A 23892-nucleotide genomic window follows, 5' to 3' on the forward strand; every position below is an offset into this window, starting at 1 on the left:
GTATTGTTAATACTGAAATATAATAATAAAGTAATCATTTTTGCACAGATGTGTGTTATTTAGCAATGCATGCATATAAACATTTGGTTTCTGAAGTCTACACTTAAATGAAAAACAAGTTATCTATAATTAAGTGTCTTGAACTATGGTTATTTGGTAACATTTTTGTATTTTTGAGTCATTTGTGAGTGAGTGACAACTGTGAATGAATACTCCCCTTTTTCTTGATCCACAAAAAGCCGCAAAAATATATACATCCAGAAAGTGATGAAACAGAATTGGACTTGAGACTGGAGTTGGTTATGTAGGCCTATTTCCCCCTAAAGGCATGGCAGTGGAACGTGGTTCCTTCCAGCCTGGTTCCTGATCAACAGGGTTAACTTTAGAAACCCCCGTGGTGCGCTCCTCACCCTGTGATAATAGTCGTAATGAAGACCCGGCTGGTAACCAACAGGTGGTCCTTTTAAAGACCCACACCCTGCAGCACTCAGGACCCAAGAAGAAAACCCTGCCATGGCAAAATGTGTCAGAATCTAATGTTCTACAGAATGAAAAGGCTGTTTTCTCCCCTTTGTCCCCGGCCAGAGATTCAGACTTGTTCCTCATTGTTCAGGAGACAAACGAGCAACAGTCTTTTTTGACACAGAGCTACAGGGCTGAATGAAGACTGGAGCTGACGAGTCACAGGAAAGAGCTTCTCTCTGGAGTGGCCGACCCCATTAAGAGCTGGAGAGTTGTGAATGGATATGAATCTCTCCTCCCTGGCCTTGATATCATGCAGAGGGACCCTGATACAAGACCAGAATAAAACTCCCTCAAGGTTCCCAGAGAGACTTAATCACAGGAGTAGAAATAGAGAGAGAGAGAGAAAGACAGACGGACACAAGAGAAGACAGGCTATGTGCACACTGCCCCAAAATTAGGTGGAAACTGAGCTGCACTTCCTAACCTCCTGCCAAATGTATGACCATAGTAGAGACACATATCTCTCTCAGATTACAGAGACCCACAAAGAATTCTAAAATAAATCAAATTTGGATAATTCTAGTCAATGTGACTGTTGTGGCTCCTGCTTCTAATTCTAGTCAATGTGACTGTAGTGGCTCCTGCTTCTAATTCTAGTCAATGTGACTGTTGTGGCTCCTGCTTCTAATTCTAGTCAATGTGACTGTTGTGGCTCCTGCTTCTAATTCTAGTCAATGTGACTGTTGTGGCTCCTGCTTCTAATTCTAGTCAATTGGACTGTTGTGGCTCCTGCTTCTAATTCTAGTCAATGTGACTGTTGTGGCCCCTGCTTCTAATTCTAGTCAATGTGACTCTTGTGGCTCCTGCTTCTAATTCTAGTCAATGTGACTGTTGTGGCTCCTGCTTCTAATTCTAGTCAATGTGACTCTTGTGGCCCCTGCTTCTAATTCTAGTCAATGTGACTCTTGTGGCTCCTGCTTCTAATTCTAGTCAATGTGACTGTTGTGGCTCCTGCTTCTAATTCTAGTCAATGTGACTGTTGTGGCTCCTGCTTATAATTCTAGTCAATGTGACTGTTGTGGCCCCTGCTTCTAATTCTAGTCAATGTGACTCTTGTGGTTCCTGCTTCTAATTCTAGTCAATGTGACTGTTGTGGCTCCTGCTTCTAATTCTAGTCAATGTGACTGTTATGGCTCCTGCTTCTAATTCTAGTCAATGTGACTGTTGTGGCTCCTGCTTCTAATTCTAGTCAATGTGACTGTTGTGGCTCCTGCTTCTAATTCTAGTTCATGAAGTGAAATAACCTTTTTGAGCTTTGTAGTTACAGCATCACCTGGCTATAATCTGTATAATCAGTTCAATAGCCTCATCATGCAATGTCGTGTCATATTTTAAACTGTATATACAGTAGCTGCCTCAATGTTGCTGAACCCCAGGAAGAGTAGCTGCTGCCCTGGCAGCTGCCAATGGGGATCCTTAATAAATACAAATACAAGTCATGGGTGGTTCCATCCTAGCTAGACAGACAGGTTACGTCCCCTATATAGGCACACAGTTCCCTATATAGTGCATTACTTTATGGGCCTATATAGGGAATAGGGTGCCATTTAGGACACAACCCCACAGACAGACCTCCCATTGAAGCCCTTTGTCCTCCTCCTTAATCCGTTTGTTACACTCAGACCAATCAGGTCTCATTAACCTTATAAGGGTTCTGAATCTGAGACAAAGAACCACAGGAGAACAATACAGAGACCCCCTGTTCTCATTGTCACAGTGCTCAAGTACCTCCCTTCAGTGCTGTGTGGGCCTTGGACTCAGAACGTTTAGAAGCATAAGAGAGTGACAGAATGGGAGAGACCGGAAAATGTGAGGAACACCTGAAAAAGGAATGAGATGAAAAGGTTTCTCCATTTCCACAGAAATAACGGAATATTATCTGACTGCACAAGACGGACACAAAATAACATGAATCAATGTCCAGGCACCACTCACAATAGAACGTCATAGAATGTTGACGATGTGCCATTTTACTCAAATCAATTTTTAATTGGTCACATACACATGTTTAGCAGATGTTATTGGTCACATACACATGTTTAGCAGATGTTATTGGTCACATACACATGTTTAGCAGATGCTATTGCGGGTGCAGCAAAATGCTTGTGTTTCTAGCGCCAACAGTGCAGTAATATGTAACAGTAATATCTAACAATTCACAGCAATACACACAAACCTAAATGGTAAAACAATGGAATTAAGGAATATATAACTATTAGGATGAGCAATGTCGAAGTGGCATACAGCAGAATAGAATACAGTATGTACATATGAGATGAGTAAAGCATAAATATGTAAACATTATTAGAGTGACTAGTGTTACATTATTAAAGTGGCCAGTGATTTCAAGTCTATGTATATGGAGCAGCAGCGTCTAGGTTGCAGGGTTACGGAACCGGGTGAAATACGAAATGTAAAATTAGAATCAGAAAATAAGGATTACTGTACAATACATGATTTAAATTCCACAAGATGTTACACATCCTATTGCTTTTTGAAACCCAATCATTGCAAGCCATAGATACATTTTGCAGATTTAATGACAATCAATAGTAATTCTATTTCCTGCGATAAGCTTGTCTAGTCGTATGGCTGTGAACACTAATCTAGCTTTCACACATCGATTTATGCCTGCAGGTACAGAGAGCAATTTCCATAACTGTGTTGTGTGTCTGGGAGGCCTCAGGGTTCCATGCATTGTGCTGTGCAGACAGAGATCTAGTAATCATTTGTTATAATGATAGACATCATGGTGATCCTCAGCTTCACAGCAAAGCAGACAGACAGCCAGCCAGCTGATACAGGTGCACTCCATCTCTGACACACCCCAATTACACACACACACACACACACACACACACACACCGAAATACGCAACTCAATACACACGCAACTAAATAGATGTGTACACACACCTTAATAGACTTGTTCACATACACACACTGTACATAACATCTCATTATATATGGACAGATTCACAAATGCCAAACCTGAATTCCTAACTATAAACTATTGTACTTTAAAATGGGCTGTTGATTCAAAGTTCCCAGTGAGCAGAGCATGTAGGTTTTAAGGTGGCCCCCTGCAAAATCATTTATTGAGTTTGCAGATTCCCACCGACACCCTTTTATATGAATTACCTCACGGAGGCCAATTTAAACCTCTTAAGTTATGTACAACATAACTTAGAAAAGGAAAATTAATTGCGAACTGATTAACTGTGTGTATGACTAACACTGTTAATGTACTGTGAGTGTTTGTGTCGAACACTGTTCATGTACAATGTGTGTGTCTGACATGGGGTGTGTGTGTATATAACACGGTGTGTGTGTGTATATAACACGGTGTGTGTGTGTGTGTGTGTGTGTGTATAACACGGTGTGTGTGTGTGTATAACACGGTGTGTGTGTGTGTCTAACACGGTGTGTGTGTGTGTGTGTCTAACACGGTGTGTGTGTGTGTCTAAGACAGTGTGTGTGTGTCTAACACGGTGTGTGTGTGTGTCTAAGACAGTGTGTGTGTGTGTCTAACACGGTGTGTGTGTGTCTAAGACAGTGTGTGTGTGTATAACACGGTGTATGTGTGTGTGTGTGTGTGTATAACACGGTGTGTGTGTGTGTATATATATATATATATATATAACCTACCAGCTCTGCGTCAGAATTAGACGTTCAACCCATGTTTCTCAAACATCAAATTTCAAAGTTGTTCCAAATGTCAAATGCTGATGTTTTTAAGGTTACATTTAGGCATCAACTCAACATTCTTAAGGTGATGCATCAACTCTGAATGGTTAAGGTTTGGAACAGGCTTAAAACTAAAATAAATATTTTTATATAAAAGCTTTTCATTACTGGTTTCGAACTCACAACCTTTAGAATCAGAGGGAGATGTTTACAACCATCCACCATCCCCCTCCACAAAGCCTGACCAAAACTGAAACCTTTTAAGGTAACAGCGCTCACTGTTGCCCCTACTGGCCAGTTTCCACAGCCTCTCCCGATGTCCTCAGACATGGATAAACATTGAACACTGACCTGTCTCATGGGTGACCAGGCTGTTGTTACACTTTCATGTACAGTGTGTGTGATTAGAACCATGAATCAAAGTGAACATGTTTGCCAAAATATAATTTATTTACAAAACAATCATTGCCTAGTTAAATAAAGTTAAATAAAACATTTAAATTTAAAAATAATGTTACAGGGTTGATGAGACGGTGGATTCCACAGTCAGATTGTAGAGTAAATAGGCATTTTAACATCATAGATTTAGCTGGTGGTAACTTGTGGAATAGACACCGGCTGGAAAGCAGTTTGAACTAATTAGCATTCAGGATTAGGCCCACCCGTTGTAAAACACACTTAACACAACAGGGAAAGAAAAATGTATAAGTACTAGAATAACTGTTCTCCCACCTTGATAATTTCAGGGTTTCCGGTTGACAATATGCAGTTCAGATGAATGCAGGTACAAGATCCTAAAAGTTAAGTCATGAAAGATAAATACAGTTGAAGTCAGAAGTTCACATACACTTTAGCCAAATACATTTCAACTCAGTTTTTCACAATTCCTGACATTTATTCCTAGTAAAAAGTCCTGTCTTAGGTCAGTTAGGATCACCACTTTATATTAAGAATATGGAATATCAGAATAATAGTAGAGAGAAGGATTTATTTCAGCTTTTATTTCTTTCATCACATTCCCAGTGGGTCAGAAGTTTACATACACTCAATTAGTATTTGGTAGCATTGCCTTTAAAATTGTTTAACTTGGGTCAATCATTTCAGGTAGCCTTCCACAAGCTTCCCACAATAAGTTGGGTGAATTTTGGCCCATTCCTCCTGACAGAGCTGGTGTAACCGAGTTAGGTTTGCAGGCCTCTTTGCTCGCACACGCTTTTTCAGTTCTGCCCACACATTTTCTATGGGATTGAGGTCAGGGCCTTGTGATGGCCACTCCAATACCTTGACTTTGTTGTCCTTAAGCCATTTTGCCACAACTTTGGAAGTATGCTTGGGGTCATTGTCCATTTGGAAGACCCATTTGCCACCAAGCTTTAACTTCCTGACGGATGTCTTGAGATCTTGCTTCAATATATCCACATAATTTTCCTACCTCATGATGCCATCTATTTTATGAAGTGCACCAGTCCCTCCTGCAGAAAAACACCCCCCACAACATGATGCTGCCACCCCCATGCTTCACGGTTGGGGGTGGCAGTAAACTTCTGACACACTGGAATTGTGATACAGTGAATTAATCTGTCTGTAAACAATTGTTGGATCTACAGGTCTTCTACAAGGCAGGATCTACAGGTCCTCTACAAGGTAGGATCTACAGGTCTTCTACAAGGCAGGATCTACAGGTCTTCTACAAGGCAGGATCTACAGGTCTTCTACAAGGCAGGATCTACAGGTCTTCTACAAGGTAGGATCTACAGGTCTTCTACAAGGTAGGATCTACAGGTCTTTTACAAGGTAGGATCTACAGGTCTTCTACAAGGTAGGATCTACAGGTCTTCTACAAGGTAGGATCTACAGGTCTTCTACAAGGTAGGATCTACAGGTCCTCTACAAGGTAGGATCTACAGGTCCTCTACAAGGTAGGATCTACAGGTCTTCTACAAGGCAGGATCTACAGGTCTTCTAAAAAGATAAAAAAAGCTTTGATGCTACTCCTCTAGTCTGTTCCCAGAAGTGGTGGTATGTGTGTGAAGGGTAAAGGTTGGGGATCAGAGGGGACACTGTGACATACGCTACCAGCCCAAACTCCCCCATCATTTTCAGTAGGGCTGTTTTGACCGCACTGATCTTCCCATCCAGCTCTGACACACTGCTGGCTGCCAACATGGGAGATAAGAACAAGAACAGTCATTCCTGGTGCACCTCTTCATAGGCCTACAAGTATATCCACATACAGTTACGGTCAAATATATTGGCGCCACAGGAGGTTGGTGGCACCTTAATTGGGGAGGATGGGCTTGTGGTAACGTCTGGAGTGGAATGGTATCGAATTCATCAAAACACATGGTTTCCATGGTGTCTATGTGTTCGATGCCATTCTATTCGCTCCATTCCAGCTTTTATTATCTGATGTCCTTCCTCAGCAGCCTCCACTGATTGTAAAGTGCAAGGGTGGCAATGGAGTGTAATAGACGGGTTGTTTAGCAACTAAACCGGCACGTATGCAACTATGGGGCAAAACAGACAATGTTGACGACATGTAAAATATATTTAGTCTCCAAATGTTTTTTGAAAACATAAATACATTTGCACAACGAGCACTTGCTAGCTAGCTAGCTAGCTAGCCATATTAGCATTGACATGAAATCTAAACACGACACGGTATCAATAACGAGATACAACAAGCCCACTATGATTCTCCACATGACAGCTTCTTGTCGTTGTTGCTAGCTATTTGACCGTTAAATCATAAGGTGGCTTCTGGCCACATCAATGCGTGGTTGAAACTGGTTGAATTGTTATTTTTACTCTGTAAAAGGTGAGATAAATTACACGGTAAATGAGCATCACTTGCCTCCAAACAAATTAATTAGAATTTTGAACTATTTAGTCCAGGCAATTTCTTGACATTGAAGTGAACATTTTCAATTTCAGTTTATATATATATTTTTTGGACTAGGAGGTAGAAACACTGCTCGGAACTTGAATGTAATGGATGGAGGATGTATGAGACATAGGAAAGGCATTATAACACAACTCACCTGAGACACTGATGTCTTTGGTCACTTGTGCATGTAACTCTGAAAGAACACAGAGATAGAGGAGCAAGAGGTTAGGCAGTGTAGGTAATGCTGGGGGAGAGAGAGCAGAGTACCGAGAAAGAGATAAGGTGGGCATTTGCAACATTCCTGCCACAGGGTCAGAGACAGAATTAACAAATATTTTCCAGCCATTAAATTAGCCATGAGAGCTTTAGTAGGAAAACCTGCAAAATCGGCAGTGTATCAAATACTTGTTCTCCCCACTGTATATAGTGTTTTATTTTAATTTTATTTTTATTTCACCTTTGTTTAACCAGGTAGGCTAGTTGAGAACAAGTTCTCATTTACAACTGCGACCTGGCCAAGATAAAGCATAGCAGTGTGAACAGACATCAACACAGAGTTACACATGGAGTAAACAATAAACAAGTCAATAACTCAGTAAAAAAAAGAGTCTATATACATTGTGTGCAAAAGGCATGGGGAGGTAGGCGAATAATTACAGTTTAGCAGATTAACACTGGAGTGATAAATGATCAGATGGTCATGTGCAGGTAGAAATTCTGGTGTGCAAAAGAGCAGAAAAGTAAATAAAATAAAAAGAGTATGGGGATAAGGTAGGTAAATTGGGTGGGCAATTTACCAATGTACTATGTACAGCTGCAGCGATCGGTTAGCTGCTCAGATAGCAGATGTTTAAAGTTGGTGAGGGAAATAAAAGTCTCCAACTTCAGTGATTTTTGCAATTCGTTCCAGTCACAGGCAGCAGAGAACTGGAACGAAAGGCGGCCAAATGAGGTTTTGGCTTTAGGGATGATCAGTGAGGTACACCTGCTGGAGCGCGTGCTACGGGTGGGTGTTGCCATCGTGACCATTGAACTGAGATAAGGCAGAGCTACCTAGCATGGACTTGTAGATGACCTGGAGCCAGTGGGTCTGGCGACGAATATGTAGCGAGAGCCAGGCAACTAGAGCATACAGGTCGCAGTGGTGGGTGGTATAAGGTGCTTTAGTAACAAAACGGATGGCACTGTGATAAACTGCATCCAGTTTGCTGAGTAGAGTACTGGAAGCTATTTTGTAGATGACATCACCGAAGTCGAGGTTCGTTAGGATAGTCAGTTTTACTAGGGTAAGTTTGGCGGCGTGAATGAAAAAGGCTTTGTTGCGAAATAGAAAGCCGACTCTAGATTTGATTTTAGATTGGAGATGTTTGATATGAGTCTGGAATGAGAGTTTACAGTCTAGCCAGACACCTAGGTACTTATAGATGTCCACATATTCTAGGTCGGAACCATCCAGGGTGGTGATGCTAGTCGGGCGTGCGGGTGCAGGCAGCGAACGGTTGAAAAGCATGCATTTGGTTTTACTAGCGTTTAAGAGCAGTTGGAGGCCACGGCAGGAATGTTGTATGGCATTGAAGCTCGTTTGGAGGTTAGATAGCACAGTGTCCAAGGAAGGGCCAGAAGTATACAGAATGGTGTCGTCTGCGTAGAGGTGGATCAGGGAATCGCCTGCAGCAAGAGCACATCATTGATATATACAGAGAAAAGAGTCGGCCCGAGAATTGAACCCTGTGGCACCCCCAGAGAGACTGCCAGAGGACCGGACAACATGCCCTCCGATTTGACACCCCGAACTCTGTCTGCAGAGTAGTTGGTGAACCAGGCAAGGCAGTCATTAGAAAAACCGAGGCTACTGAGTCTGCCGATAAGAATATGGATTGACAGAGTCGAAAGCCTTGGTCAGGTCGATGAAGACGGCTGCACAGTACTGTCTTTTATCGATGGCGGTTATGATATCGTTTAGTACCTTGAGCGTGGCTTTAGCACTCTAAAGGAAATTACAGATTCCCCCTTAAACTACTTAAGTAGTACTTTAAAGTATTTGACTTAAGTACTTTACACCACTGACAATGACAAAGTGAAAACAGGTTTTTAGAAATGTTTGCAAATGTATAAAAAAAACAGACAAACATTATTTACATGAGTATTCAAACCCTTTGCTATAAGACTCGAAATTGAACTCAGGTGCATCCTGATTCCATTGATCATCCTTGAGATGGTTCTACAACTTGATTGGAGAGCACCTGTGGTCAATTCAATTGATTGGACATGATTTGGGAAGGAACAGAGCTGTCCCACAGTTGACACTGCATGTCAGAGCCAAATGCAAGCCATGAGGTCAAAGGAATTCTCCATAGAGGCACAGATCTCAGGAAGGGAACCAAAACATGTCTGCAGCATTGTATGTCCCCAGGAACAGTGGCCTCCATCATTCTTAAATGGAAGAAGTTTGAAACCACCAAGACTCTTCCTACAGCTGGCTGCCTGGCCAAATCTGAGCAATTGGAGGAGAAAGGCCTTGGTCAGGGAGGTGACCTAGAACCCAATGGTCACTCTGACAGAGCTCATCTAAGGAGATGGTTGTACTTCTGGAAGGTTCTCACATCTCTGCAGCACTCCACCAATCAGGCCTTTATGGTAGAGTGGCCAGAAGTAGGCCACTCTTCAGTAAAAGGCACATGACAGGCCTCTTGGAGCTTGCCAATAGGCATCTAAAGGATTCTCAGACCATGAGAAACAAAATTCTCTGGTCTGATGAAACTAAGAATGAACGCTTTGGCCTGATTGCCAAGGATCACGTCTGGAGAAAACCAGGCACTGCTCATCACCTGGCTAAAACCATTGCTACGGTGAAGCATGGTGGTGGCAGCATCATGCTGTGGGGATGTTTTGTCAGCGGCAGATACTAGGAGATTAGTCAGAATCGAGGGAAAGATGAACGGCGCAGAGTACATTGAGATCCTTGATGAAGACCTGCTCCAGAGTGCTCAGGACCTCAGACTGTGGCAAAGGCTCACATTCCAACAGGACAACGACCCTAAGCACACAGCCAAGACAATGCAAGAGTGCCTTCAGGACAAGTCTCTGAATGTACTTTTATTTGTAATACATAAATAAAACTTTTTGGGATTTGTCATTGATCAGGGAAAAAAAATGATTTTAGAATAAGGCTGTAAAATGTGGGTCCGAAAACTTTCCGAATGCACTGTTGGCCATTACTGAGGCAACATCTCCCATCCTCAACCATCCCCTCATCCACCCTCCACATTTGAAAATCTTTTCAATGTGTACTCAAGGGTTTTTCTTTATTTTTTACAATGTAAAATAATAGTGAAGACAAACTATGAAATAACACACATGGAATCATAAATACAATATATTTTAGATTCTTCAAAGTAGTCACCCTTTGCTTTGTTGACAGCTTTGCACACTCTTGGCATTCTCTCAACCAGCTTCATGAGTGTTAAGGGAATTTTTATCAATGATGACTAATTATGTATACATTTCAATCAGGACTGACTAATCCGAATACTATTATGTTACTATACATGTACTAATCAGAATACTAAATGTTACTGTATATGTATGAGTTTTCATTCTTGATCCCAGTACTGAAAATAATGTGTGTGTGTGTGAACGTGGGCAAAAGTTAGAACAATGACGGTCTGTTCCTTGGTACAAATGAATGAACTATCTCCAGACTGTTTAGAATGCTTACCTACACTGACTGACCTTGGCTCTAGGCGAGAAGGGAAGGCTTGAGAGCTATAGGGCCTTTCTACCAGTGTCAAGAAGAGACGGAACATTTAGAAAACGCTGACGTCATTTTCAGTTTATAACCTGTGGTAAAATGTGTATTTACTCAGTACTCTCTTGAATAAAGGCTGTTACTTGGCTTTTAAGACCAGACTCTGTCCATTCCTATAAAATAAGGGTCTTACAAATCCTTATGAATTGACAGTGTTTAATTTAATTGGGTATTAAAACAGAGGAATTAAATTCCTTCAACAATTGGTCCTTCGAGCCGTATTTCTAAAAATCCGTCCCTGCCATCTGGAGGTCGTATGCCGGAAAAATCGTGCACGTTTAAAAAAAAAAGACCTGGCTTCGGGATTGAGGTCAAAAACAGGCCGGTGTTTAACCCAGATGGCAGATACGGTGACAGATCCAAACGAACAGTGCTTTTCCCAGTCGGCAGCAGGTCAGTAGCCTTTATTCTTGAATTTGGGAGGGATTATTTAGGATATTATTGATTAAAATGTTATAGGAGTTGGATTTGATCAATAATAGGTGCTTGAATATTCTGAACAAATACAATGGGTTTCTACCTTGGGTTTTAACCAAAATCGATAGGAAGGAAACAGGTCTGAAATTGACCTGTGGTAAGGTGCACTACCATAAATAAACTAGAGCTTAATAAATCCTGGTTTTGCAAGCCAGAAGGTTATTAACCTCTTGATGCTATGGGGGCGCTATTTCATTTTTGGATAAAAAGACGTGCCCGTTTTAAGCGCAATATTTTGTCACAAAAAGATGCTCGACTATGCATATAATTGATAGCTTTGGAAAGAAAACAGAACTGCAAAGATTTCCAGAACTGCAAAGATATTCTCTGTGGGTGCCCTAGAACAGGAGCTACAGGCAAAACCAAGATGAAACGGCATCCAGGAAACCAGCAGGATTTTTGAGGCTCCGTTTTCCATTGTCTCCTTATATGGCTGTGAATGCGAGAGGAATGAGCCTGCCCTTTCTGTCGTTTCCCCAAGGTGTCTGCAGCATTGTGACGTATTTGTAGGCATATCATTGGAAGATTGACCATAAGAGACTACATTTTCCAGGTGTCCGCCCGGTGTCCTCCGTCGAAATTGGTGCGTCTTTTTCAGCTGCTGGTATTTTTCCATGCGATTCTGAGGGGAAAGCAGGCTTCCACGAACTGCATATCAATGAAGAGATATGTGAAAAAACACCTTGAGGATTGATTCTAAACAACGTTTGCCATGTTTCGGTCGATATTATGGAGTTAATTCGGAAAAAGTTTGACGTTTTGGTGACTGAATTTTCGGCTCGTTTCAGTAGCCAAATGTGATGTACAAAACGGAGCGATTTCTCCTACACAAAGATTCTTTCAGGAAAAACTGAACATTTGCTATGTAACTGAGAGTCTCCTCATTGAAAACATCCGAAGCTCTTCAAAGGTAAATGATTTTATTTATTTGGTTATCTGGTTTTTGTGAAAATGTTGCGTGCTAAATGCTACTCAAAATGCTAAGCTAGCTTAGCATACTCTTACACAAATTAGTGATTTACTATGGTTCAAAAGCATATTTTGAAAATCTGAGATGACAGTGTTGTTAAGAAAAGGCTAAGCTTGAGAGCAGGTGCATTATTTTCATTTTATTTGCGATTTTCAGAATGCTAATGAGCCTGAGGCTTTATTCACGATACCGGATCCGGGGTGGGGAGTATCAAGAGGTTTAAGGAAAGATATAGTACGCATTGGAGAATTAGGACGCTTGTTCCGTACAAATAGGATAGCCATTAATTCAAAAAACATACCTAAATAAAGTTTGAACCGGAGTAGTCTATCTGTATATGGGAAGTAGTCAGACTATCAAGAAGTAGCAGATAATATATATATAAAACAGGTGAGGATAAATTAGGCTTGGTGAGAAGGCAGGGTAAATCTAGGCGAACAGAATAATTGAACCTGTACAATGCTGAAAGAAATTAACATCAAAGGATGAGGTTAACTTAGTCTAGAGTAGTGAGATATGAGACATTAACGTTGAAAGTCCCAAAAATAATATCCTATGGGTGAAATGTGATGTCCGATCAAAAGTCTTCTATAGACGTGGTTCACAGGAGAGGTTAACTTAGTCTAGAGTAGTGAGATATGAGATATTAACGTTGAACGTTGAACGTCCCAAAAAGAATATCCTATGGGTGAAATGTGATGTCCGATCAAAAGTCTTCTATGGACGCGGTTCACAGGAAGGAAAATAAATACTGACAATCTTTAAAGAGACACACACATAATAAAGTAATTAAGTAACAGTAAATTGTTAATTCGTAGAAAGACACGCACATAGAATGTAAAATTAAATATAGTAAGGCATAGATAAGTGATTAAATACCATAGCTACTAGTAACGGTAAGGATTAAGAATGGGTGGAAATGCCTCAAAAGAAGCGCCGGGACTAACGGGAGACGAGCGTTATATGGAACAGAGAGACAAGAGAAACATTGAGCTGCAAAACCTGGACCCGTACAAATCAGCTGGGCTTGACAATCTGGACCCTCTATTTCTGAAACTATCCGCCGCCATTGTCGCAACCCCTATTACCAGCCTGTTCAACCTCTCTTTCATATCGTCTGAGATCCCCAAGGACTGGAAAGCTGCCGCAGTCATCCCCCTCTTCAAAGGTGGAGACACCCTGGACCCAAACTGTTACAGACCTATATCCATCCTCCCCTGCCTATCTAAGGTCTTCGAAAGCCAAGTCAACAAACAGGTCACTGACCATCTCGAATCCCACCGTACCTTCTCCGCTGTGCAATCTGGTTTCCGAGCCGGTCACGGGTGCACCTCAGCCACGCTCAAGGTACTAAACGATATCATAACCGCCATCGATAAAAGACAGTACTGTGCAGCCGTCTTCATCGACCTTGCCAAGGCTTTTGACTCGGTCAATCACCATATTCTTATCGGCAGACCAATTACTTTGCAGACAGAGTTCAGTGTGTCAAATCGGAGGGCATGCTGTCCGGTCCTCTGGAAGTCTCTATGGGGGTGCCACAGGGTTCAATCCTCGGGCCGACTCTTTTTTTCTGTATATATCAATGATGTTGCTCTTGCTGCGGGCGATTCCCTGATCCACCTCTACGCAGACGACACCATTCTATATACTTCCGGCCCGTCCTTGGACACTGTGCTATCTAACCTCCAAACGAGCTTCAATGCCATACAACACTCCTTCCGTGGCCTCCAACTGCTCTTAAACGCTAGTAAAACCAAATGCATGCTTTTCAACCGTTCGCTGCCTGCACCCGCACGCCTGACCAGCATCACCACCCTGGATGGTTCCAACCTTGAATATGTGGACATCTATAAGTACCTAGGTGTCTGGCTAGACTGTAAACTCTCCTTCCAGACTCATATCAAACATCTCCAATCGAAAATCAAATCAAGAGTCGGCTTTCTATTCCGCAACAAAGCCTCCTTCACTCACGCCGCCAAACTTACCCTAGTAAAACTGACTATCCTACCGATCCTCGACTTTGGCGATGTCATCTACAAAATTGCTTCCAACACTCTACTCAGCAAACTGGATGCAGTTTATCACAGTGCCATCCGTTTTGTCACTAAAGCACCTTATACCACCCACCACTGCGACTTGTACTCTCTAGTCGGCTGGCCCTCGCTACATATTCGTCGCCAGACCCACTGGCTCGAGGTCATCTACAAGTCCATGCTAGGTAAAGCTCCGCCTTATGCTGGAAAAAAGGTTAAATCTGACAAGACTCAAGAGGCACTGCCCTCTGCTCCCGCAGATGAAAAAGTTAACCAATTGGGTGGGGGTGAGGGTAACAAACTATATCTTCCTCGATTATACCAACAATACAGAGATAATCCAATCGACGAAATAGTGGTTGTAAGAATACGGCTGCAGAAGCTACCTGTGAAATTACCACCCATGTATGTGGATCCCGCTGAAACCGAGGGAAGTATAATGGAGTTAGAGAAGGGAATAAAGTCGAGAAAAGTGGACAAGGTGAGTCAAAAGAAAAATATTAAATGTTTTAATTGTAACGAAATTGGACATTTCGCCCGGGATTGTAACACTCCCTGCAAACGTCGTCAACAAGGTTGTAATTTAACTGAGGGGAAGGTCAGAGGCGACAATCGGGTAAAAAAAAGGAAGGGTCAGATACAAAGACAGCGAAATTAAGGAGAATCCTAACTGAGGGAAAAATTTTGGTCGTTAAATTAGGGCTATTTTCTGTTGTCCAGAGGCCGGAGTTACAAATTTAAACAGAGAAGATGGGTCTATTTGCGGAGAATCTTAGTCAGTTCTAGTGTTGGTTGTATAGTGATGAGCGCAGCAGTCTTACCAACGGCAATCCACGGTTCGGTTCCCAGCCGAGGCGGTTAACTAAAACTGATATTAGATTGTAATTCATCTATTTGCATGTTTTGCCGGAAAAATACGGTCGCCATTGTTTGTATAAATTAACTGAACGTTTATTATGTGTTTTAGATTGAATTGAAAAAAGAAGGCTTTAAAAATAATGGCGTGACAATTTCGAGGTAATACGCTATTTTGCCCAAAATGATCTGGTGGAATAATGTATTGAGATGGGAGTCGTATTTAAATAAATGTATCATAGAAGAGAAAGTCACCTAAAGTTAAATGTAGGGAATAACGGAGAGATACGATACAATTTCGTGCTATCCGGATGTTATAGCTATTTATGAATCGACTGACATACGATAAATTTAGCACAAAACATGGTACGTTTAAATGTTAGGGTATAGTAAGTTGAGAAGTTTGGTTGGTTTTACTCTGATGATTAGAATTTAAAACTGAACTCAATCTCAATAGGGAATATATATTTTACAGAGGCAGGCAGATTTGTGGCGTCGTTTTCTGAAAAGATGCTACAGCCAGCAACGGAATTGCTAGACGCTCAATGAGGCTATATAGTGCAACGCTTTGGACTATAAAATAGGTAAGAATAGTTTAATCGTAAAAGGTTGTGATTGTTTTTCCGAGTATTGATTTTTGGTTAGGTAACGCCAGTGAATTCGAACAAGAAGTTAACGTATTCTAAAAATACTATCAGTTTTTCTTCACGGGGAACAAGTAAATGTATTATCTTAAAGGGAGAGTGCATGTTTATCACAGTGGTTTGAGGGTATGACAGTGTATAAAATATTTTGGGATGACAATTTGAAGATAGACTGAATGAGTTACATGAAACATCGAGAGATTTAAAACAAACAATGTGAAGGGATTATCAGAATTATTGGGTTTCGTTGTTGTAGTAAAAGTTTGGGTTAAGGGGATTTCCCTGTTCCCAGTGACAAGGTATTTTAAAGGGGTACACTCACATATGGATTATTATGAGTTTTAATTAGACAAGTGAATAACGTATAGAGTCGTAATTAAAATACTAAGTCAAAGACGAGACAGTTTCTAGATCAAAATGAATTCTAAATAATAACGAAGAGACAATTACGATTTATACCCATCGAAAGGTTTTATAAAATTAGCGAATTTAGAGATATTGGTTGGGGTGATAAATTATAATTCAAGATTTGAACAGATGTGATAAATTAGGTTTGGTTTATCGAACAACAATTATTTACAATTCATTGAAAGTCACTACGAATTGGGCCGAGGTTGAGCGCTTGTTGATGACGTCACTAGCAAAGCACTATTGGTTGCCACTGAAATGACGTTGTGACTGGGGGTAACGGAGAAAATTGTTTGTCTTTTAGAAGGAAAATGTGTGCATTATTGGTTCGAGTCACTTTTCAGAAGTTGATAAAAATTACAAAATACATTTTTTAAAGTAATTCGAGAGTCGCCAGGATAGTCAGGAAAGATGCTAAAAACTAGCAGCTGATACGCTAGGTGGGCATCATAAGATTTGTGGCGTTTATTTGGATTGGATTAGGCTATGGGAGAGGGAGACAGGATGTCTGAATCGTAAAACATTGTGATAATGGATTCCGATGGTTGTCGATTCCAGGTTTGATTGTTTATGTAACACCAGTGAATTTGAGCTCTGTTTCCATTGTGTGGAACCATGTTAGGGTATTTAAAGTTTGAAAAGCAACCTCTATAGAAAAACATAACTGCATATGTTTCGGGAAATTAGCTAGGTTGAATTAGGTTATTCAAGCTTTTCCCCTGATACGTAGACATCTGTAACAGGGGCAAGTTGTTTTTTTCTTCTTGAGGAACTAACAGATGTAAACGTGAGTCTCTGAGTAATTTTGCCATCTGAAGCATTATAGTAGTGAGTTTTCGTATAGTTTGTTTTTTGCTGGTAAAAGTGTTTGGTTTATTTGTTTACTGGTTGTGGTCAATTTTAGGGTTTGATTTAACTTAATTAAACATTGTGTTCTGGCGTGTTTAAGTAGGATTCTTTATTCCGGGACGGATGGAAGTTATCTAAAATAAGTAAATTAAAAGGAGCCATGGGAGATATCTGGGATTAAATTACGGATTTCTTACACTGAGAAATGTACGACATTTGCGGCAAAGGGAAAAAGTAATACATTGGATAATAATGTTATCAGGTTAATTGTATCTAAGGGTAGCATGTTCATTTAAGTAAACATATACGTAGACGATGTTTAAAACTTATGATTAATGATTTGAGTCAAAGGGGAATTATCATGAGGTTTAGTTATAATTCACTTATTGAGTTTCTGAATCGAAGTAGCATAGTGAATGCTAGTTAGGCGTGTTGTGTCTCCCTTTTAGAAGCCTCCTGGGATTATAATCTTGGGGAGAGTGGAGGAGAGAGCGGCCATAAACGACCAAATTGAAAAAGGTCTGGAAGTCTTGATTATCCATTAAGGTTTGCAAATATATTCACATAAAACATATGTTAGGACTATTTGTTTTCGTGCAAAGGTATTTTAAAGAGGCACGCTCACATATAGAACCTTATGAGTTTTTATTTTATGAGTTTTAATTACACAAGTGTTTTTTTTTATTTTAAGGATAAAGGGTTCTTTAATATGTCTAATATGGTATGGAACATGACTATAAAAGGGTGGTATGACCTTTTGACCTTATCGTGGCTATCTTTTGGGGTCTGATCAGCCCCGGGGGAGAGCCATTTGCATAATGAATTGTGGTCAGTTGGGTTACTAATTTTAAGGTAAATTAGTTATAATGGAGTGTTAGTTTGGGATTTAGAATTATTGTTTGAGTCACTGAAGCTGATTTACAATATTAGCTGTGAAGTTTTTGAATTGGCTATTATGGATTTGATATTACAACAGAAAATAGTTATATCTATCATTGAGAATAAATAGGGGTGATAAATTACTGTAGATAAGGTATTCCACACTATGCGACATATATTAAATTAATGTTATTGTCAGATAGGATACTGAGGATCACTGAAGGAAAGAGCTTGTAAAGTGTAGGAAGGATTTCAATATGTTTTTTTCTATAAATCAATGATTTTAAATAGTCAAGCAGTGAAACTCTTAGTGGCATTTTGAGAGCAGAGAGGAGAAGTTTTAGAAGGCGAGCCAGGACGAGCAAAGATACAGAATGTGTAGATAACAGTTACTGAATGGAGACAAAAGGGAGAATTGGACATACATGATAATGTCAGAAAATAAGGATAATTTACTAATCCTACCTAAGTCATTATTTAGGGTGTATAAGGTTGTTACCTGCGCAGAGCCAGGTATCAAAAGGGGGGTGGGTAAGTTAGTGGCCTATTGGATAAGAAACTAATAATAAAAACATTTAAAAAACATTTTTTAGCTAACAAATAGGCATATAAGTTAAAGATATAATCAGATAAAACATATGAGAAACTGTTTGTTAACCAAGCCTGTATGTCCAGGATTTTATGCATTACAGGTGAACTACAGGTGAAGTCACTCAATCCAGTCCCAGAGGCTTGTTGGGGGGACCGTACCAAGGACTCCTGGTGACAGCTAGCTGAAAGAGCTGCCCGGATTCATATCGCACGGCGGGAGGGTAAGACACCTTAATACTGTCAAACAGTAAACAGTGTTCGAGAGGAGAACTGGAATTAACAGAATTCCGGGGGCCATCTCTCGAATGAAGTAATCCTACCTGTCCTATCACCTCTGTTTTTGTTCATAGAAGTGAAGGTGTGTCTGGCTCTTGCTAGTGATGTGTTCTCGGGGAGAGGGTGGGGCTTCACATGGAAGCTGTTCGTCTGAGCTGTCTTATCGTGGGGGACATATTCCTGATACAGCACGTCCTACCTGAGTATGCGGAGAGTGGTAATTTGACCCATGGTTTAGACGATGAGGATTTTGTTCCAAAATAAGCATAAGAGATCCCTAGATCTGGGTAGACAGGAAGTTAGAGTAGAGGTAACAAAAATAACAGGTACCCCCGCATATTGACTCTGTACTGGTACCCCCCCTGTGTATAATCTCGCTATAGTTATTTTACTGCTGCTCTTTAATTACTTGTTACGTTTATTTCGTATCTGTCTTTTTTCAACTGCATTATTGGTTAGGGGCTCGTAAGTAAGCATTTCACTGTAAGGTCTACACCTCTAGTATTTGGCACGTGTGACTAATACAATTTGATTTGAACTGGCCATGTGACTAATACAATTTGATTTGAACTGGCCATGTGACTAATACAATTTGATTTGATTTGAACTGGCCATGTGACTAATACAATTTGATTTGAACTGGCCATGTGACTTGTTCACTTCTGTTACCGTCATTTCACATCATCGATTGCCAAAGAAAACAACAACAAACTTGTCTCTAATGTTCAAAGCAGCTGGACAAAGCTGGTCCTATTTTGGGGCCAGCTAAGGAGGGTGTTAGCTACTTCAGTCTCACTATTACAACAGTTCAGTCTGGCCTCTCACCTCTCTGTCTGTGGAAATCAGCACTCTCCCAAACATTGCCAATCTGTGTGCTGTCACAGCCTCACTACCAGGCACCCAACTCTCTCTCAATTCAATTCAAGAGGCTTTATGGGCATGGGAAACATATGTTTACATTGCCAAAGCATGTGAAATGGAAAACAAAAGTGAAATAAACACTTAACAGTAAACATTACCCTCACACAAGTTACAAAATAATAAAGACGTTTAAAATGTTATACTATGTCAATACAGTGTTGTAGCGACATGCAAATAGTTAAGGAAAAAAATAAACATGCAATACCTTCGGAAAGTACTCAGACCCCTTGACTTGTTCCACATGTTGTTATGTTACAGCCTTATTTTAAAATGGATTAAATCATTTCCCCCCCATCAATCTACACAGAATAGCCCATAATGCCAAAGCAATTATTTTTTTAATATATATTTTTTTAAATGTTTACTAATTTATTACAAATAAAAAATATCACATTTATATAAGTATTCAGACCCTTTACTCAGTACTTTGTTGAGTTAAGCACCCTTGGCAGCTATTACAGCCTCGTGTCTTCTTTGATATGATGTTACAAGCTTGGCACACCTGTATCTGGGGAGTTTCTCCCATTCTTCTCTGCAGATCCTCTCAAGCTCTGTCAGGTTGGATGGGGAGCATTGCTGCACAGCTATTTTCAGGCCTCTCCAGAGATGTTCAATCGGTTTGAAGTCTGGGCTCTGGCTGGGCCACTCAAGAACATTCAGAGACTTGTTCCGAAGCCTCTCCTGCATTGTCTTGGCTGTGTGCTTAGGGACATTGTCCTGTTGGAAAGTGAACCTTCATCCCAGTCTGAGGTCCTGAGTGCTCTGGAGCAGGTTTTCATAAAGGATCTCTCTGTACTTTGCTCCGTTCATCTCTGCCTTGATCATGATTAGTCTAACAGTCCCTGCTGCTGAATGACATCCCCACAGCACGATTCTGCCACCACCGTGCTTCACCGTAGGGATGGTACCACGTTTCCTCCAGACGTGACGCTTGGCATTCAGGCCAAAGACTTAAATCTTGGTTTCATCAGACCAGAGAATCTTGTTTCTTATGGTCTGAGAGTCTTTTGGTGCCTTTTGGCAAACTCCAAGAGGGCTGTCATGTGCCCTTTACTGAGTGGCTTCCGTCTGGCTACTCTACCATAATGGCCTGATTGGTGGAGTACTGTAGAGATGATTGTCCTTCTGGAAGGTTCTCTCATCGCCACAGAGGAACTCTGGAGCTCTATCAGAGTGACCATCGGGTCTTGGTCACCTCCCTCTCAAGGCCTTCTCCTCCAATTGCTCAGTTTGACTGGGTGGCCACCTCTAGGAAGAGTCTCAGTGGTTCCAAACTTCTTCCATTTAAGAATGATGGAGGCCACTGTGTTCTTGGGGACATTCAATGCTGCAGAAATGTTTTGGTTCCCTTCCCCAGATCTGTGCCTCGACACAATCCTGTCTCGGAACTCTAAAGATAATTCATTCGACCTCATGGCTTGGTTTTTGCGCTGACATGCACTGTCAACTGTGGGACCTTATATAGATAGACAAGTGTGTGCCTTTCCAAATCATGTCTAAATCAATTGAATTAACCACAGGTGGACTCCAATCAAGTTGTACAAACATCTCAAGGATGATCAATGGAAACAGAATACCCCTGAGCTCAATTTCGAGTCTCATAGCAAAGGGTCTGAACACTTCTGAAAATAATATAACCTGTTTTCGCTTTATCATTATGGGTTATTGTTTGTAGATTTTATTTATTTATCCACTTTATGGCTGTAATGTAACAAAATGTGGAGAAAGTCAAGGGGTCTGAATACTTTCTGAAGGCACTGTAAATATGGGTTGTAATTTACAATGGCGTTTGTTCTTCACTGGTTTCCCTTTTCTCGTGGCAACAGGTCACAAATCTTTCCGATGTGATGGAACAGTGTGGTATTTCACCCAATAGATATGGGAGTTTATCAAAATTGGATTTGTTTTCACATTCTTTGTGGGTCTGTGGAGTCTGAGGGAAATATGTGTCTCTAATATGGTCAAACATTTGGCAGGAGGTTAGGAAGTGCAGCTCAGTTTCCACCTAATTTTGTGGGCAGTGTGCACATAGCCTGTCTTCTCTTGAGAGCCAGGTCTGCCTACGGTGGCCTTTCTGAATAGCAAGGCTATGCTCACCAAGTCTGTACATTGTCAAAGCTTTCCTTTAGTTTGTGTCAGTCACAGTGGTCAGGTATTCTGCCACTGTGTACTCTCTGTTTAGGGTCAGTCACAGTGGTCAGGTATTCTGCCACTGTGTACTCTCTGTTTAGGGTCAGTCACAGTGGTCAGGTATTCTGCCACTGTGAACTCTGTTTAGGGTCAGTCACAGTGGTCAGGTATTCTGGCACTGTGAACTCTGTTTAGGGACAGTCACAGTGGTCAGGTATTCTGCCGCTGTGAACTCTGTTTAGGGCCAAATAGCATTCTATTTTGATCACTTTTTATGTTAATTCTTTCCAATGTGTCAAGTCATTATCTTTTTGTTTTCTCATGATTTGGTTGGGTTTAATTGTGTTGCTGTCCTGGGGCTCTGTGGGATTTGTTTGTGAACAGAGCCCCAGGACCAGCTTGCTTAGGGGACACTTCATTTTAGGTGGTTGTAGAATTTGACTCTTTTCTGGATTTTGATAATTAGCGGGTATCAGCCTAATTCTCCTCTGCATGCATTATTTGCTGTTTTGTACACAGAGGATATTTTTGCAGAACTCTACATCCAGATATTCAATTTGGTGTTTGTAGTATTTTGTGAATTCTTTCTTGGTGAGCGGACCCCAGACCTCACAACCATAAAGGGCAATGGGTTCTATAACTGATTCAAGTATTTTTAGCCAGATCCTAATTGGTATGTCAAATTCTGTGTTCCTTTTGATGGCATAGAAGGCCCTTCTTGCCTTGTCTCTCAGATTGTTCACAGCTTTGTGGAAGTTACATGTGGCGTTGATATTTAGGCATCATTTTTTTGTATGCTCTAGGGCAACGGTGTCTAGATGTAATTTGTATTTGTGGTCCTGGCAACTGGACCTTTTTTATTACACCATTATTTTTGTGTTACTGAGATTTACTGTCGGGACCTAGGTCTTACATAATCTATGCAGAAGATCTAGGTACTGCTGTAGGCCCTCCTTGGTTGATGACAGAAGCAAAAGATCATCATTGACTCCAGATTCTAGTAAGGTAAGGCATGGTGCAGCAGACTGTTCTCGTGCCCTCGCCAATTTGTTGATACACTTGTAGTTGGAAGTTCACATACACTAGCCAAATACATTTACAAACTCCGTTTTTCACAATTCATTACATTTAATCCTAGCAAAAATTCCCTGTCTTAGGGCAGTTAGGATCATCACTTTATTTTAAGAATGTGATATGTCAGAATAATAGTAGAGAGAATGATTTATTTCAGCTTTTATTTATTTTATCACATTCCCTGTGGGTCAGAAGTTTACATACACTCAATTAGTATTTGGTAGCATTGCCTTAAACAATTTAAACTTGGGTCAAACGTTTCGGGTAGCCTTCCACAAGCTTCCCACAATAAGTTGGGTGAATTTTGGCCCGTTCCTCCTGACAGAGCTGGTGGAACTGAGTCAGGTTTATGGGCCTCATTGATCGCACACACTTTGTCAGTTCTGCCCACACATTTTCTATGGGACTGAGGTCAGGGCTTTGTGATGGCCACTCCAATATCTTGACTTTGTTGTCCTTAAAGCCATTTTGGAAGTATGCTTGGGGTCATTGTCCATTTGAAAGACCCATTTGCGACCAAGCTTTACTTCTTGACTGATGTCTTGAGATGTTGCTTCAATATATCTACAGAATTTTCTATCCTCATGATGCAATCTATTTTGTGAAGTGCACCAGTCCCTCCCGCAGCAAAGCACCCCCACAACATGATGCTGCAACCCCCGTGCTTCACGGTTGGGATGGCGTTCTTCGGTTTGCAAGCATCCCCCTTTTTCCTCCAAACATAACGATGGTCATTATGGCCAAACAGTTCTATTTTTGTTTCATCAGACCAGAGGACATTTCTCCAAAAAGTATGATCTTTGTCCCCATGTGCAGTTGCAAACCGTTGTCTGGCTTTTTTATGGTGGTTTTGGAGCAGTGGATTCTTCCTTGCTG

General features: G+C 41.0%; 1 protein-coding gene across 4 annotated transcripts in view; it reads right to left on the reverse strand.

The window, feature by feature from the left end:
- Positions 1 to 2498: 2498 nt before the first annotated feature.
- Positions 2499 to 23892, reverse strand: part of LOC135525594 (homeobox protein Nkx-2.1-like) — a 54354-nt gene continuing 32960 nt past the window's right edge. Inside the window, exons 3-6 of one of the 4 annotated variants that reach the window (XR_010453189.1) lie at positions 7253 to 7291; positions 6288 to 6367; positions 4944 to 5005; positions 2499 to 3342 (exon numbers count right to left, since the gene is read on the reverse strand). The gene's annotated coding sequence lies outside the window, so the exon portion shown is untranslated. Of the gene's footprint in view, positions 3343 to 4681; positions 4830 to 4943; positions 5006 to 6282; positions 6368 to 7252; positions 7292 to 23892 lie in introns of those variants that run through there. The other 3 variants (XR_010453190.1, XR_010453191.1, XR_010453192.1) reach the window with 3 other exon arrangements.

The sequence above is a fragment of the Oncorhynchus masou genome, chromosome 32, assembly GCF_036934945.1.
Source record: "Oncorhynchus masou masou isolate Uvic2021 chromosome 32, UVic_Omas_1.1, whole genome shotgun sequence".
Taxonomy (NCBI): Eukaryota; Metazoa; Chordata; class Actinopteri; order Salmoniformes; family Salmonidae; genus Oncorhynchus; species Oncorhynchus masou.